This window comes from Carcharodon carcharias, chromosome 5, assembly GCF_017639515.1.
Source record: "Carcharodon carcharias isolate sCarCar2 chromosome 5, sCarCar2.pri, whole genome shotgun sequence".
Classification (NCBI taxonomy): domain Eukaryota; kingdom Metazoa; phylum Chordata; class Chondrichthyes; order Lamniformes; family Lamnidae; genus Carcharodon; species Carcharodon carcharias.
In genome coordinates, this window is record NC_054471.1 from 195,788,318 (window position 1) to 195,802,258 (window position 13,941).

A 13,941-nucleotide genomic window follows, 5' to 3' on the forward strand; every position below is an offset into this window, starting at 1 on the left:
CTGTTGTGTTTGCTCTTGCATTTTTTAAAGGTACAATGAAATCAAAGTATGCCGAAAAATGTAACACGCATCATCAGGGAAATGTTACTGGCATTTAATCTCTGGGAAAAATAAAGACTGATGCAAGAAATTTTGTTCTTTCATAAGGATATGTGGCGATAAGCCCAATTCTAAGGAAATTTCTAGAACATCAATAAAACAGAACTTGGACAACCCAAGGGTAACCCGTTTTCAAACTGCAAGGTCATAAGTTTTATTCCAAGGCTGCCTGTCATTTGTTGAGCAAGTTCAGTCAGCTCTTAGCTAGTTTGCTAAACCGAGTTTGTCAAGATACAACAGCAGGGGTTTGAATAAACTGCCTACATCTGACCCATTCAATTTGAAACTAACCTTCCGTCCAGTAATGATGAAGCGGCACTGATGGGAATCAGGACACCTCTCAACTGGAGAAAAATGTGGGTGACAACCAGTTCAAGGGGGAGGGAAAATTCAAGGGTTCATGTCTTTCTTTTAACAATCCAAAATACTAGCTGTTCCTGGCTATCACTTCTTAATCTTTTTAGTATGTGCATGCATCCAATTATTCTGATATACGATATATAAATCTGATATATGTGATTATTTGTAATTGTCACTTATACTGGGTAGAATTAAAATTTGTTTATTTAAACCCTCACTAATTTGGTCCATGTCCAAAATCCTTAAACTTTATTACCTTATTATGAGTGGTAAATTTTGGCACAAACAGAGCAATTTGTTTTGTTGACTGAAGTGTAGCTCTGGAGAAAATGAATCAAGTGTAAAGTGTACATCTGGAAGTTTTTGAGCCATTGCTTTTTAGAGTTACTTTATCGCAGGGGTAACACATCTTTCAGACATATTCATGCAACAGGACCGTATGTATACTTTTTCCTTTCTCCTCACAACCAAAGTTTTCTTTCAAACATGTAGAGGAGATATAGTTACTTTTTGAAAGGTCATATACACATTCATCTAAATAAATGATAGGCTAGTTCTGAAGATGGATCTTTCTTATTCATGATAGAACCATTAGGACAGATATGGACAATGCACTATTGTGATGATAATAAAGATTTTAAGTTACATGTTTTAAGTTCCTTGAGAAACATAAAATTAAATTAAATGCCAGGAGAATGTGAAAAATGCATAATGAGGTTATTTCTTATTTTTTAAATATCTTAGTGTTCATGAAATTACAACAATGTAACATACTGTATTCATGGTTCAGCTGTGAGGAGATTTTAGGTTTATCTGACCAAGTAGCGGAATACAATTCAGTTACTTTTACTTTAATGTACACCCTAATCTCCGCATTTAATTGCTGCTGTTACTTCTCAGGATTCTTATATTCTCTTGTACACTTATTGATGGGAGCCACCTGGGTTAGACCGAAATCTTTTCTTTCTATCTAGAATTGTGGGCAATTTAGTGCTCAAAAGAACGGAAACTGCATAGCTGAATTTCTAGGGCGAGGTCTGGAATGCAATTTGTCAAGGTTCAATAACATCGATGCTAATATTAGATTGACGTCCTCGGTTTTCCAATTACCTTTTGTAGAAGCAGGGGGATAAGGAAAAACTTTGCAGTTTTCTTTCCTTAGAGATTTTGTAGAGACCTGTGCATGGTTACTTGATAGAAGATTAAGTAACTTTGTAATCAATGGTAGTACAAATTACACTTGAGTTGTTGGAATGGGCCAATAATGTGAATTTTCTTTTCCTCACACTTTCTCATGTTCTTTTTGGTGCATATTGATGTTGGCCATGTGAAACGAGACATACAAGAAACTTAAGTAAATGTTGTACCACAGTTGCACAATCTTCCTGAGCTATAACTAAATTTTTTATTCATACAGTACCTTGCCATATCAAAATATCTCCAATTACTTCACAGGCTGAACAACTTGAAATTCAGGGCCATATTTTTCCAGTCCATTAGCCACAGGCTGGGCAGCGGGAGGGCTGCCAAAATGGCAGAGGGAGGAATGCTGATATCTTCCCACTGCCATACAATTTCACCAACAGTGGGAAATGTAATTGATTGGCTATGCAATGTCCATTTTTTGAGCAATCAATTTCCCACAATTCTAGGTACAATTAAGCTACTTAAGTGACCAATTAAGGGCCACTTGCTGCCTCTGTGGGCATGTTGTCCATGTCAGGGGGAATCTGCCAACTTGTAGGGAGACTGCCGGGTGAATCTGGAGAACGCCTCCTTTATGGGCATTCTATGGCTCGCAGAGGAGCCCCCTAGCAACAATGCCACCGGTGATTCAAGAACTCCACTGCCATGGCCAGGGCCTGGCTGCCAGCTCCCAACTTCCTCCAAGACCTACCCTGATCATCGAGACAAGCTCACCATGAAGGTACCCTCTCCCTGGTGTTGCAGTTCCAGGAATGGTGCTACTGAGATAGCAGCCCTCCAACTGGAAGTATGCCACCCTGGATCCCACCAACCTCTAAAGTAGTGCTGCCTCCTGCTTTTGGCCCTTAGTGTCGGCTGCTCTGCACAGCATCCTGTTCTGTCTCAGCAACATCAGCAGCAGCCATTAGATGAATGACCTGTCTGCTTTTAGATGGTATTAGTTTAAGGGAGAACTCCATGCTTTTCTTCAAATAGTGCAATGGAATTTTAACATAACTCAAACATGCAAATGGGATAGCAGCTTGAACAATTCAGCATTCTTTGAGTTCCGTACTGGTTGTCAATCTGAATTATGAAATCAAGCCTCAGCATGACCCAGAGATGGTGAGTGCTCAGGGCCAAGATAAGATTGTAAACTAAAACTTGATGAGTTGGATTTTGGGCAACTTTTTGTCAGGTAAATATGGCTGCAGTTACTGGCCAGCAACAATAGACTGACAGTGCAAGTAAACAGGCTAGAGTGTTAATCCCTGCTATCATCAGGTTTAGCTAGTGGTCTTTCAACACGTTTTCAATTTTATTTTTACTTAACTATTACTTATTACAGTTTAAAACTATTTGACATGAAAAATTTGAACTAATGTCTAACATCAAATATCTTTCAAATTAACATGGCCACAGTGGAAAGTTTTGACATTTAATGCAGCAACATGGGACCAGTGATTCATGTTAGAGGGAATGGGAGAGGAAGAGAAAAGTCTGGCAGAACTTGTCTTCCATATGGTTTACCTCAACAATATTCTTCTCTGGAAAATCACAATAAACCAAACAACAACAACATTAAACAAACTCTGCTCTTTTATCAGCTGTCAAAACATAAATTAAAGCTGAAGTAGTTCACAGTTGCTTCACGCTTATATTTTCCCACATCTACAAAATATATATTTTCCCCATGACTCTCAATTCAAACATATTTAACTTAAGATCGTTTTGAATAACGAGTGCTTTGTCCTTATGAGACTGACCTCCACTTTATTCTTACATTTTTGTCATTCACAGCCAGTAATGTGGCTGATAAGTGCATAGTTTTTAGATCCTTGAAATGGATCCCTGCTCCAGAAAAAAAAAAGGCCAATTTTTCTCACACCAAATCTTTTTGCATAAATCTTTAGCGTAAGCTGCTACTTTGCACAAAGGAAAGAGTTGTGATGGAATGGTGAACATTGTGCCACTTTATTTTTCAGAATTTATCATGCATAGCCATATATTATGAACCCATCGCATATTTTAACCGGGGGCTTAATTTTACCGCGGTCATTGACACCCCAATGTCAGGGTAGGAAGCGAGTCCCAAGCCCAAACTTGCCAGCAGTGACAATGTTGCTGCATGTGGCCGCTTAATTGACCACTTGCAGGCACTCTGCCCAGTTAAGGATGGCAGTCAGGTTCCTGCTGTCACTGAGCCAGAGGGAGAGGTAGGCACTGCTGAAGTAGGTCAGAAATCTCAGGGTGCCTCAAAATGGTTAACCCCGAGGGTCAGAGGAGAAGCATTTCAGGGAGGGGGCTGGGCGAGGAGAGAAATTATTCGGGCCACAAGAGCTGCCTCTTGTGCCTCCCCAGCCTTCTGAGTCATGGAGCCTCTGGGTTCTGAAGGGCACCCTGGGCTCCTGCAGGGAAGCTGCCTCCCTGAAGCTGGTGGCTTCCCCATGTGGTCAGGGGCTGCTCTGCCAATGGCAAAATACTGGGGTCCTCATGAAATGGCCCATTATTGGAGCCTCACGTATGGAAATTTACTGCCCACCTCTGGGGAGCAGGCCATTTCACAGCCCACCTCCTGCCCACTGCTGGGAAACTAGCCTGGCATCAGGGCACTGCAGCTCCCACCTCCAATCCTGCTACCAAACAGCCAGTGAAATTGAGCCCTATTTTTCAGGAAGTGGTCTTTGATGTTAAGTGGGGCTGGTTCAGAAGAAGCCCTGTCTATGTCAACTGGCACTCATGTTGGGTTTGGTAGCAGAACAACCTTTAACAACCAGAAATATATATGAAACTAATGCTAACATTTTCTATGCTTCCAAATTTACTTGTAAAAGAAGTCCTGAAGGAAAAATGTCCCTTAAAATTGTCGATATACGCATGCTTCCACACCCTTAGAATAATAGTTGATTTCCCTTTGTTAAGTGCCTGGGAGTACTCAATTCCCAGTTCAAAACAAAAGGAAAAGGAGCGTAAACCCATTAGACCAGATTTCAATTTCCTTTCTGTTACCCTGGGATCTTGTGGAAATTGAGCTTGTGTTTGGACAGCAGCCAAAAGGCTAAGAGCCAGCAGCCATTAATGTTTCTATGGGCCTCTCAGGCTTACAACAGTGTTTGAATTTCCTCTCCTACATTCAGTCGAACACGTTCCAAGGGATACCTCAACGCTGGGGAACCATCTGGGCTTGTGCAAATGTATCGAGCCCAGAAATACAGGTGGGTTCATTAATGTCAGCCAGAACAAGGGAAGCAACACCTCATCTGTTGAGATACATGTCAATGACTTTGAACTATAACTGAAGCAAAATTTTCTTTCCTTCCATAGAATATCATAAATGCTGATTCACCAATAATGTGTGGTTTTGGACAGGTTACCTTTAAAAGGAATGCCAAGATATCAGAAAGAGTTCAAAGAAAAGCAACAAGGGTTCGAGATCTTAGAAAGGGAATTGAAGAACTGGAGAGAAATTTTCCAAAGTCTTCTCCTTCTTCATTGGCCCGAAGCTTCTCTACTTGTGTCCGCTCAGGGGATCATGTGACTGCAGGTCAGGGAGGCAGGCAGGTAGGTCTAGTTATGATAATCCAGCTATTATGAGTGTGGGGCAGACTTGATGGACTGGCTTGTCCTTTCCTGCAATCCTTTCATTCCCTACGTCTTTATACAAGAAAGTATTTAATGTTATGTTAATTAAGGTCATTAGAAAAGCTAGCTAAGTATCTGATGAAGAATAGGATTGAAGCTTACTGGGTTAAGTACAAACAAAAATGAACAAATATTTCAAATATTTCATGGGGAACTCCCCTATTGTGCCTGGTTGCCACAAGTGCAATCTCACACTCTCCATCTCTCAATTTAGCAGTTAGCTACTTCTGAGTTCCTGGGGTGCCTGACTAAATCAGGGGTTATGTTAATCATCAGCCTAACACTTGTTTCAGTACTCTGACGCTAAATTCAGCAACATCAACACATTGTCCATTCAGATGTTCAGGGTTTATGTTGACATCACCAACCTCCCCTTTTTAAACTACCCTTAATGTGGAGCGAGGAACAGCAGGAGCACTCACCCGACTCCCGGTCATCTGCCCACAACCCCACCCCCAACCTCTCCACCTCCACCACAGGACTTAATTGCATGCTGGCTTGGCAGCTAAACAGGCCAATGGTAGAAAAAGCCCAAATGACAAGTTGCATCAGGATTTCCAATTGGTCATCCTGACTGGGAATATAAAGATGAGACCCACCGTCCAATTAGAAGCAAACCTCAGGCCTCCATACTTTGGGCACGCATCCAAGACCCATCACCATTTTTTATGCTGGTTCCTGACAATACCTGAAGTTCTCAGCCATGGTTCCGATTTTAAAGGCATTATTGGCAACATCATCTGTAGAAAATAGTTGGCCAGAGCTGATGAATTTTGAGGTATGGGTACATTCATGCACAGCAAATAATAGGTCATACTGCTGGTTAGATATCCTGGAGGTCAAGGAAAGATTTCTCACAGCTTTCCCTCTGGGAATGAATAAATCAAATCAAACCCACACAATGCAAATTGTACATGATGAACAAGTTTGATGGTGAGAGTGGTATTTTCTCATTTCATTTTCCTTCCATTAGATACCAAGTTAAGAAATTAGACACTGAAAGGAGGAAAAAGGATGAAGGATAAATGATTAAGAACATCTGATTTGAAATTCTTGTGCATATGTTATTTGGATAGTTTTTTAAAATGATCTAATCCTTGCTTCCATGAAGCACAGATACTTACCTTACCGCCCTTTCCCCACCTTCCCTGTTCCACCCCTACTCATATGGAAGTCAATACACGTACCCATTGAGGCATAGGGGGCCTCAGCTGATGGCTGGAGACCTGGCGAAAGGCTCGCAGTGCCCCATTGGAAGGCCTGATGAACCACAAGCCAGTCAGCAGCGGCGAGGCCAGCGGCAGGCCCTCCCTTGGAATCAAAACCCTGGTGGCTGAACTCTCACCTGAGCGCTGCCGGCCAATTAGAGGCCGGTAGCTCTTGTGCTAAGCAGTGCCACAGAGGAGGTGGTGACTGGAGTAAAAACACCTACCAGAGTCCCAGGATCACAGAGCGACCCAAGCTACAGTCAAGTAATGTTGGGGTGAGGGGTCTGGAGGTCGCTGGAAGAGGGGTGAATGGGGGGGTTGGTAGCAAAGGCATGGGGTGGCTCTCAGTGGCACCCTCTTCCTGATAGAGCCCCTCGGCCAGGAACTGAGTGCCTTTGATTGAGGTACCTCCTCACCTCTCCCCAAGGTGACAAGCTGGCCGTACAGTTTTACCTGTCCTGGTCACCGCATGTCGACATGCTCCTAAGAACATAAATAGGAGGAGTAGACCATTCGGCCCCTCAAGCCTGCCCCGCCATTCAATAAGATCATGGCTGATCTGCCCCGGGCCTCAACTCCTCTTTTGTGCCAGTTCCTCATAGCCCTCAACTCCCCGATATTTAAAAAATCTATCTACCTTCTCTTTAAATACTTTGTGATCTAGCGTCCACAACTCTCAGGGTAGAGAATTCCAGACATTCAATACCCTCAGAAGAAATTCCTTTGCATCTGAGTTACAGAATAAGGGGACACTAATTTAAAACTATGTCCCCTAGTTTGAGATTCCCCCACTGGTGGAAACATGTTCTCAACATCTAACCTGTCAAGTCTCCTCAGAATCTTGTACCATTGCAATAAGATCACCCCTCATTCTTCTAAACTGATGAAAAGAGGCCTAACCTGTTTAGCTGTTCTTGATAAGTCAACCCTTTCATCCCAGGAATCAGCCTCATGAATCTCTCTTGAACTGTCTCCAGTGCCAATATATCCTTTCTTAAATACAGGGACCAAAACTGTACACAATACTCCTACACACTGTACTGCATAACTAGATTCCCTATTTTTAAACTCCAACCCCCTAGCAATACAGGCCAAAATTCCATTTGCCACCTTAATTACTTGCTGCACCTGCATGCTAACTTTGTGTCTCATGCACAGGAAAACCCAGATCCCTCTGTGCTGCACTTTTTTGGAGTCTCTCTCCATTTAAATAATAGTCTGTCTTTTGTTTATTCCTACCAAAGTGCATGATCTCACACTTTCCTACATTAAACTCCATCTGCCAAATTTTTGCCCACTCACTCAACTTGTCTCTATCCCCTTGCAGATTCCTTATGTCCTCATGACAACATGCTTTTGTATTGTCAGTAAATCTGGATACATCACACTCTGCCCCCCTCCTTCAAGCCATTAATATCGATAGTAAATAATTGAGGCCCTAGGACTGATCCTTGTGGCATTCCACTAGTTACGTCTTTCCAACCTGAAAAAGACCCATTAATCCCAACTCTCTCTCTTCTGTGTGTTAACTAATGTTCAATCCATGCTAATACATTCTTGAACAGGGGCAGCACATTAGCAGTTCTCCAATCCACTGGGACCCTCCCGGAATCCAGTGGGATCTGGAATATTTTGACCAATGCCTCCACTATCTCTGCAGTTACTTCATTTAAGACCCTAGATGCAGGCCACCAGATCCTGACAATTTGTCTGCCTTTAGTCTCTTAGTTTGTCAAATACTTAGTCCCTCGTGATAGAGACAATTATAAGATCTTTCCTCCCTTTAGTTCCTTGCTTATCTGATATCTTTGGGAAGTTTATCGTATCCTCAGACATGAGGGCTGATGCAAAATTTGGTTAAATTATCTGCCATTTCCCTGTTCTCATTATCAGTTCTCCAGTCACATCTCCAAGGGTCCCATGCTCACTTTAGCCAGATTTTTTTAAATACCTGTAGAAGCTCTTGCTGTTTGTTTATATATTTCTTGTCAATTTGCTTTCATAATTTTCTCCCCCTTTATTAGCTTATCCACTACAGGTTCCTAAAAATTTTCCAATCCTCTGGTTTACCATTAGTTTTTGCCGCTTTGTCTGCCTTAGTTTTGATTGGATGCTCTCCACAGGTGGTTCATCCTTCTCATCGAGTCTTTCTTTTTGACCGGGATAAATTTGAGCGTAATGAAATATCTGATTAAATGTCTGCCACTGCTCATCCACTGACCTTCCCCCATTTTTCCAGCCTGCTTTAAGACAACTCTTTCTTCATACCTTTGTAATTGCCCTTATTTAAGTTGAGGACACTGGTTTGAGACCCAAGTTGCTCACCCTCAAACTGAATTTGAAATTCTACCGTGTTGCAATCACTACCCCCTACAGGATCCCCAACTCATTACACATTACTAGATCTAAAATAGCCTGTTCCCAGTTGATTCTGCAATGTATTGCTCTAAGTGCATCCCTGATGCACTCTACAAATTCATCTTCCATGTTACCCCTGCCAATCTGATTCATCCAGTCAATATGCAGATTAAAATTACCCATGATAATTGTAGCACCCTTCTTACATACCTCCATTATTTCCCAATTTATACTTTGTCCTTCAGTGAGGCAATTCTTTTGGGACCTATAGACAACTCCCACCCATGACTTCTTCCCTTTGCTATTCCTTATTTCCACCCAAATTAATTCCACGTCATAATCTATTGCACCTATGTCACGAATCACCATTGCGCTTGATACCTTCCTTTATTAACAAAGCTACCCTACCTACTTTTTGCCTTTTATTCCAGAATGTCAAGCACCCTTGAATATTGAGTTCCCAGTCTTGGTCACCCTGAAACCATGTCTCTGTAATAGCTATCAAGTCATATTCATTTACTTCTATTTGTGCCGTCAACTCATCTATCTTGTTACAAATGCTGCATGCATTCAGATAAAGAGCCTTAAGCTTTTTTTTACCATTATTGCTCATCCTGGTTCTGAATTCTGCTGTACTCTTCTGCTTATATTTTCTTCCCCTTCCTGTCGCACTTTGATTTTCGTTCACTTCTTCACTACCCTGCACCTCTGCTCTCGTTTCTTTTTGATTTTTTAAACTTACCTTCAATTTAACCCCTCTCCACTAATTAGCTTAAAATCCTATCTACAAACCTAGTTATGCGATTCACCAGGACACTGGTCCCAGCCTGATACAAATGAAGCCAGTCCCACCGGAACAGCTCTCTCCTTCCCCAGTACTGGTGCCAGTACCCCATGAATCGGAACCCATTTCTCCCATACCAATCTTTCAGCCACAAATTTACCTCTTTAATCCTATTTACCCTACACTAATTTGCATGTGACTCAGGTAGTAATCCCGAGATTATGACCTTTGAGGTTCTGCTGTTTAATTTAGCCCCGAGCTGCTCAGCCCCTCAGCAGAACCTCTTTCCTAGTCCTACCTTTGTCGTTGGTACCTCCATGGACAACGACAACTGGATTCTTCCCCTCCCACTCCAAGTTCCTTTCCACCCCAGAAGTGATGTCACCGTGGAGGGCGCTGGTGTCCCCCAGATCCCACATGCTACAGCTGCAACACATCACCTGCCCAGCCATCTCTATTCTACTTAATTCATTAATTAAGATGGTAAATATTTTAAGTGAATTTCTTAACTGTACTCTTCAGCTGTAATAATGTCTCCTGATTTAAACCACTTGGTCAATCAAGAGAGACATAGAAGAGATACTCACCAATCACCTACCCATTTTACTTTGACAACACACTTCGGCTCTGACAGGTAGAAACAGGTTCTCCTCTCACACTCTCCTCTAGGTGCTGCTGACTGTCTGTCCCAGGGTCCTCCTCTCGCACTCTCCTCTAGGTGCTGCTGTCTGTCCCAGGGTCCTCCTCTCACACTCTCCTCTAGGTGCTGCTCCCTGTCCCAGGGCCCTCCTCTCACACTCTCCTCTAGGTGCTGCTGACTGCCTGTCTGAGGGACCTCCTCTCACACTCTCCTCTAGGTGCTGCTCCCTGTCCCAGGGTCCTCCTCTCACACTCTCCTCGAGGTGCTGCTGTCTGTCTGTCCCAGGATCCTCCTCTCACACTCTCCTCTAGGTGCTGCTGACTGCCTGTCCCAGGGTCCTCCTCTCACACTCTCCTCTAGGTGCTGCTCCCTGTCCCAGGGTCCTCCTCTCAAAATCTCCTCTAGGTGCTGCTGACTGCCTGTCTGAGGGACCTCCTCTCACACTCTCCTCTAGGTGCTGCTGACTGACTGTCCCAGGGTCCTCCTCTCACACTCTCCTCTAGGTGCTGCTGACTGTCCCAGGGTCCTCCTCTCGCTCTCTCTCCTCTAGGTGCTGCTGACTGTCCCAGGGTCCTCCTCTCACACTCTCCTCTAGATGCTGCTGACTACCTGTCCCAGGGTCCTCCTCTCACTCTCTCCTCTAGGTGCTGCTGACTGACTGTCCCAGGGTCCTCCTCTCACACTCTCCTCTAGCTGCTGCTGACTGTCCCAGGGTCCTCCTCTCACACTCTCCTCTAGGTGCTGCTGACTGACTGTCCCAGGGTCCTCCTCTCACACTCTCCTCTAGGTGCTGCTGACTGACTGTCCCAGGGTCCTCCTCTCACTCTGTACTCTAGGTGCTGCTGACTGTCCCAGGGTCCTCCTCTCACACTCTCCTCTAGGTGCTGCTGACTGACTGTCCCAGGGTCCTCCTCTCAATCTCTCCTCTAGGTGCTGCTGAATGTCCCAGGGCCCCCCTCTCACACTCTCCTCTAGGTGCTGCTGACTGTCCCAGGGTCCTCCTCTCACTATCACCTCTAGGTGCTGCTGACTGTCCCAGGGTCCTCCTCTCACTCTCTCCTCTAGGTGCTGCTGACTGTCCCAGGGTCCTCCTCTCACTCTCTCCTCTAGGTGCTGCTGACTGTCTGTCCCAGGGTCCTCCTCTCACACTCTCCTCTAGGTGCTGCTGACTGTCCCAGGGTCCTCCTCTCACACTCTCCTCTAGGTGCTGCTGACTGTCCCAGGGTCCTCCTCTCACACTCTCCTCTAGGTGCTGCTGACTGTCTGTCCCAGGGTCCTCCTCTCACACTCTCCTCTGGGTGCTGCTGACTGTCCCAGGGTCCTCCTCTCACACTCTCCTCTAGGTGCTGCTGACTGTCCCAGGGTCCTCCTCTCACACACTCCTCTAGGTGCTGACTGACTGTCCCAGGGTCCTCCTCTCACACTCTCCTCGAGGTGCTGCTGACTGTCCCAGGGTCCTCCTCTCACACTCTCCTCTAGGTGCTGCTGACTGTCCCAGGGTCCTCCTCTCACTCTCTCCTCTAGGTGCTGCTGACTGTCCCAGGGTCCACCTCTCACACTCTCCTCTAGGTGCTGCTGACTGTCCCAGGATCCTCCTCTCACTCTCTCCTCTAGGTGCTGCTGACTGTCCCAGGGTCCTCCTCTCACTCTCTCCTCTAGGTGCTGCTGACTGTCTGTCCCAGGGTCCTCCTCTCTCACTCTCCTCTAGGTGCTGCAGACTGTCCCAGGGTCCTCCTCTCACACTCTCCTCTAGGTGCTGCTGACTGTCTGTCCCAGGGTCCTGCTCTCACACTCTCCTCTAGGTGCTGCTGACTGTCCCAGGGTCCTCCTCTCACACTCTCCTCTAGGTGCTGCTGACTGTCCCAGGGTCCTCCTCTCACACTCTCCTCTAGGTGCTGCTGTCTGTCTGTCCCAGGGTCCTCCTCTCACACTCTCCTCTAGGTGCTGCTGACTGTCCCAGGGTCCTCCTCTCACACTCTCCTCTAGGTGCTGCTGACTGTCTGTCCCAGGGTCCTCCTCTCTCACTCTCCTCTAGGTGCTGCTGACTGTCTGTCCCAGGGTCCTCCTCTCTCACTCTCCTCTAGGTGCTGCTGACTGTCCCAGGGCCCTCCTCTCACACTCTCCTCTAGGTGCTGCTGACTGTCCAAGGGTAATCCTCTCACACTCTCCTCTAGGTGGTGCTGACTGTCTGTCCCAGGGTCCTCCTCTCACACTCTCCTCTAGGTGCTGCTGACTGTCCCAGGGTCCTCCTCTCACACTCTCCTCTAGGTGCTGCTGACTGTCTGTCCCAGGGTCCTCCTCTCACACTCTCCTCTAGGTGCTGCTGACTGTCTGTCCCAGGGTCCTCCTCTCACACTCTCCTCTAGGTGCTGCTGACTGTCTGTCCCAGGGTCCTCCTCTCACACTCTCCTCTAGGTGCTGCTGACTGTCCCAGGGTCCTCCTCTCACACTCTCCTCTAGGTGCTGCTGACTGTCCCAGGGTCCTCCTCTCACTCTCTCCTCTAGGTGCTGCTGTCTGTCCCAGGGTCCTCCTCTCACACTCTCCTCTAGGTGCTGCTGACTGTCCCAGGGTCCTCCTCTCTCACACTCTCCTCTAGGTGCTGCTGACTGTCCCAGGGTCCTCCTCTCATACTCTCCTCTAGGTGCTGCTGACTGTCTGTCCCAGGGCCCTACTCTCACACTCTCCTCTTGGTGCTGCTGACTGTCCCAGGGTCCTCCTCTCACACTCTCCTCTAGGTGCTGCTGACTGACTGTCCCAGGATCCTCCTCTCACACTCTCCTCTAGGTGCTGCTGACTGTCCCAGGGTCCTCCTCTCACACTCTCCTCTAGGTGCTGCTGACTGTCCCAGGGTCCTCCTCTCACACTCTCCTCTAGGTGCTGCTGACTGTCCCAGGGTCCTCCTCTCGCTCTCTCTCCTCTAGGTGCTGCTGACTGTCCCAGGGTCCTCCTCTCACACTCTCCTCTAGGTGCTGCTGACTGTCACAGGGCCCTCCTCTCACACTCTCCTCTAGGTGCTGCTGACTGTCTGTCCCAGGGTCCTCCTCTCACACTCTCCTCTAGGTGCTGCTGACTGTCTGTCCCAGGGTCCTCCTCTCACACTCTCCTCTAGATGCTGCTGACTACCTGTCCCAGGGTCCTCCTCTCACTCTCTCCTCTAGGTGCTGCTGACTGACTGTCCCAGGGTCCTCCTCTCACACTCTCCTCTAGGTGCTGCTGACAGTCCCAGGGTCCTCCTCTCACACTCTCCTCTAGGTGCTGCTGACTGACTGTCCCAGGGTCCTCCTCTCACACTCTCCTCTAGGTGCGGCTGACTGACTGTCCCAGGGTCCTCCTCTCACTCTCTCCTCTAGGTGCTGCTGACTGTCCCAGGGTCCTCCTCTCACACTCTCCTCTAGGTGCTGCTGACTGACTGTCCCAGGGTCCTCCTCTCACTCTCTCCTCTAGGTGCTGCTGAATGTCCCAGGGCCCTCCTCTCACACTCTCCTCTAGGTGCTGCTGACTGCCCCAGGGTCCTCCTCTCACTCTCACCTCTAGGTGCTGCTGACTGTCCCAGGGTCCTCCTCTCACTCTCTCCTCTAGGTGCTGCTGACTGTCTGTCCCAGGGTCCTCCTCTCACACTCTCCTCTAGGTGCTGCTGACTGTCCCAGGGCCCTCCTCTCACACT

General features: G+C 46.7%; 1 long non-coding RNA gene across 2 annotated transcripts in view; it reads left to right on the forward strand.

Moving 5' to 3' along the window:
* LOC121278315 overlaps positions 1 to 676 on the forward strand; it is a 42,033-nt gene extending 41,357 nt beyond the window's left edge. For both annotated transcript variants that reach the window (XR_005943098.1, XR_005943099.1), the window contains exon 4: positions 31 to 676. This is a non-coding gene — a long non-coding RNA (uncharacterized LOC121278315). The remainder of the gene's footprint in view (positions 1 to 30) is intronic.
* Positions 677 to 13,941: the final 13,265 nt, after the last annotated feature.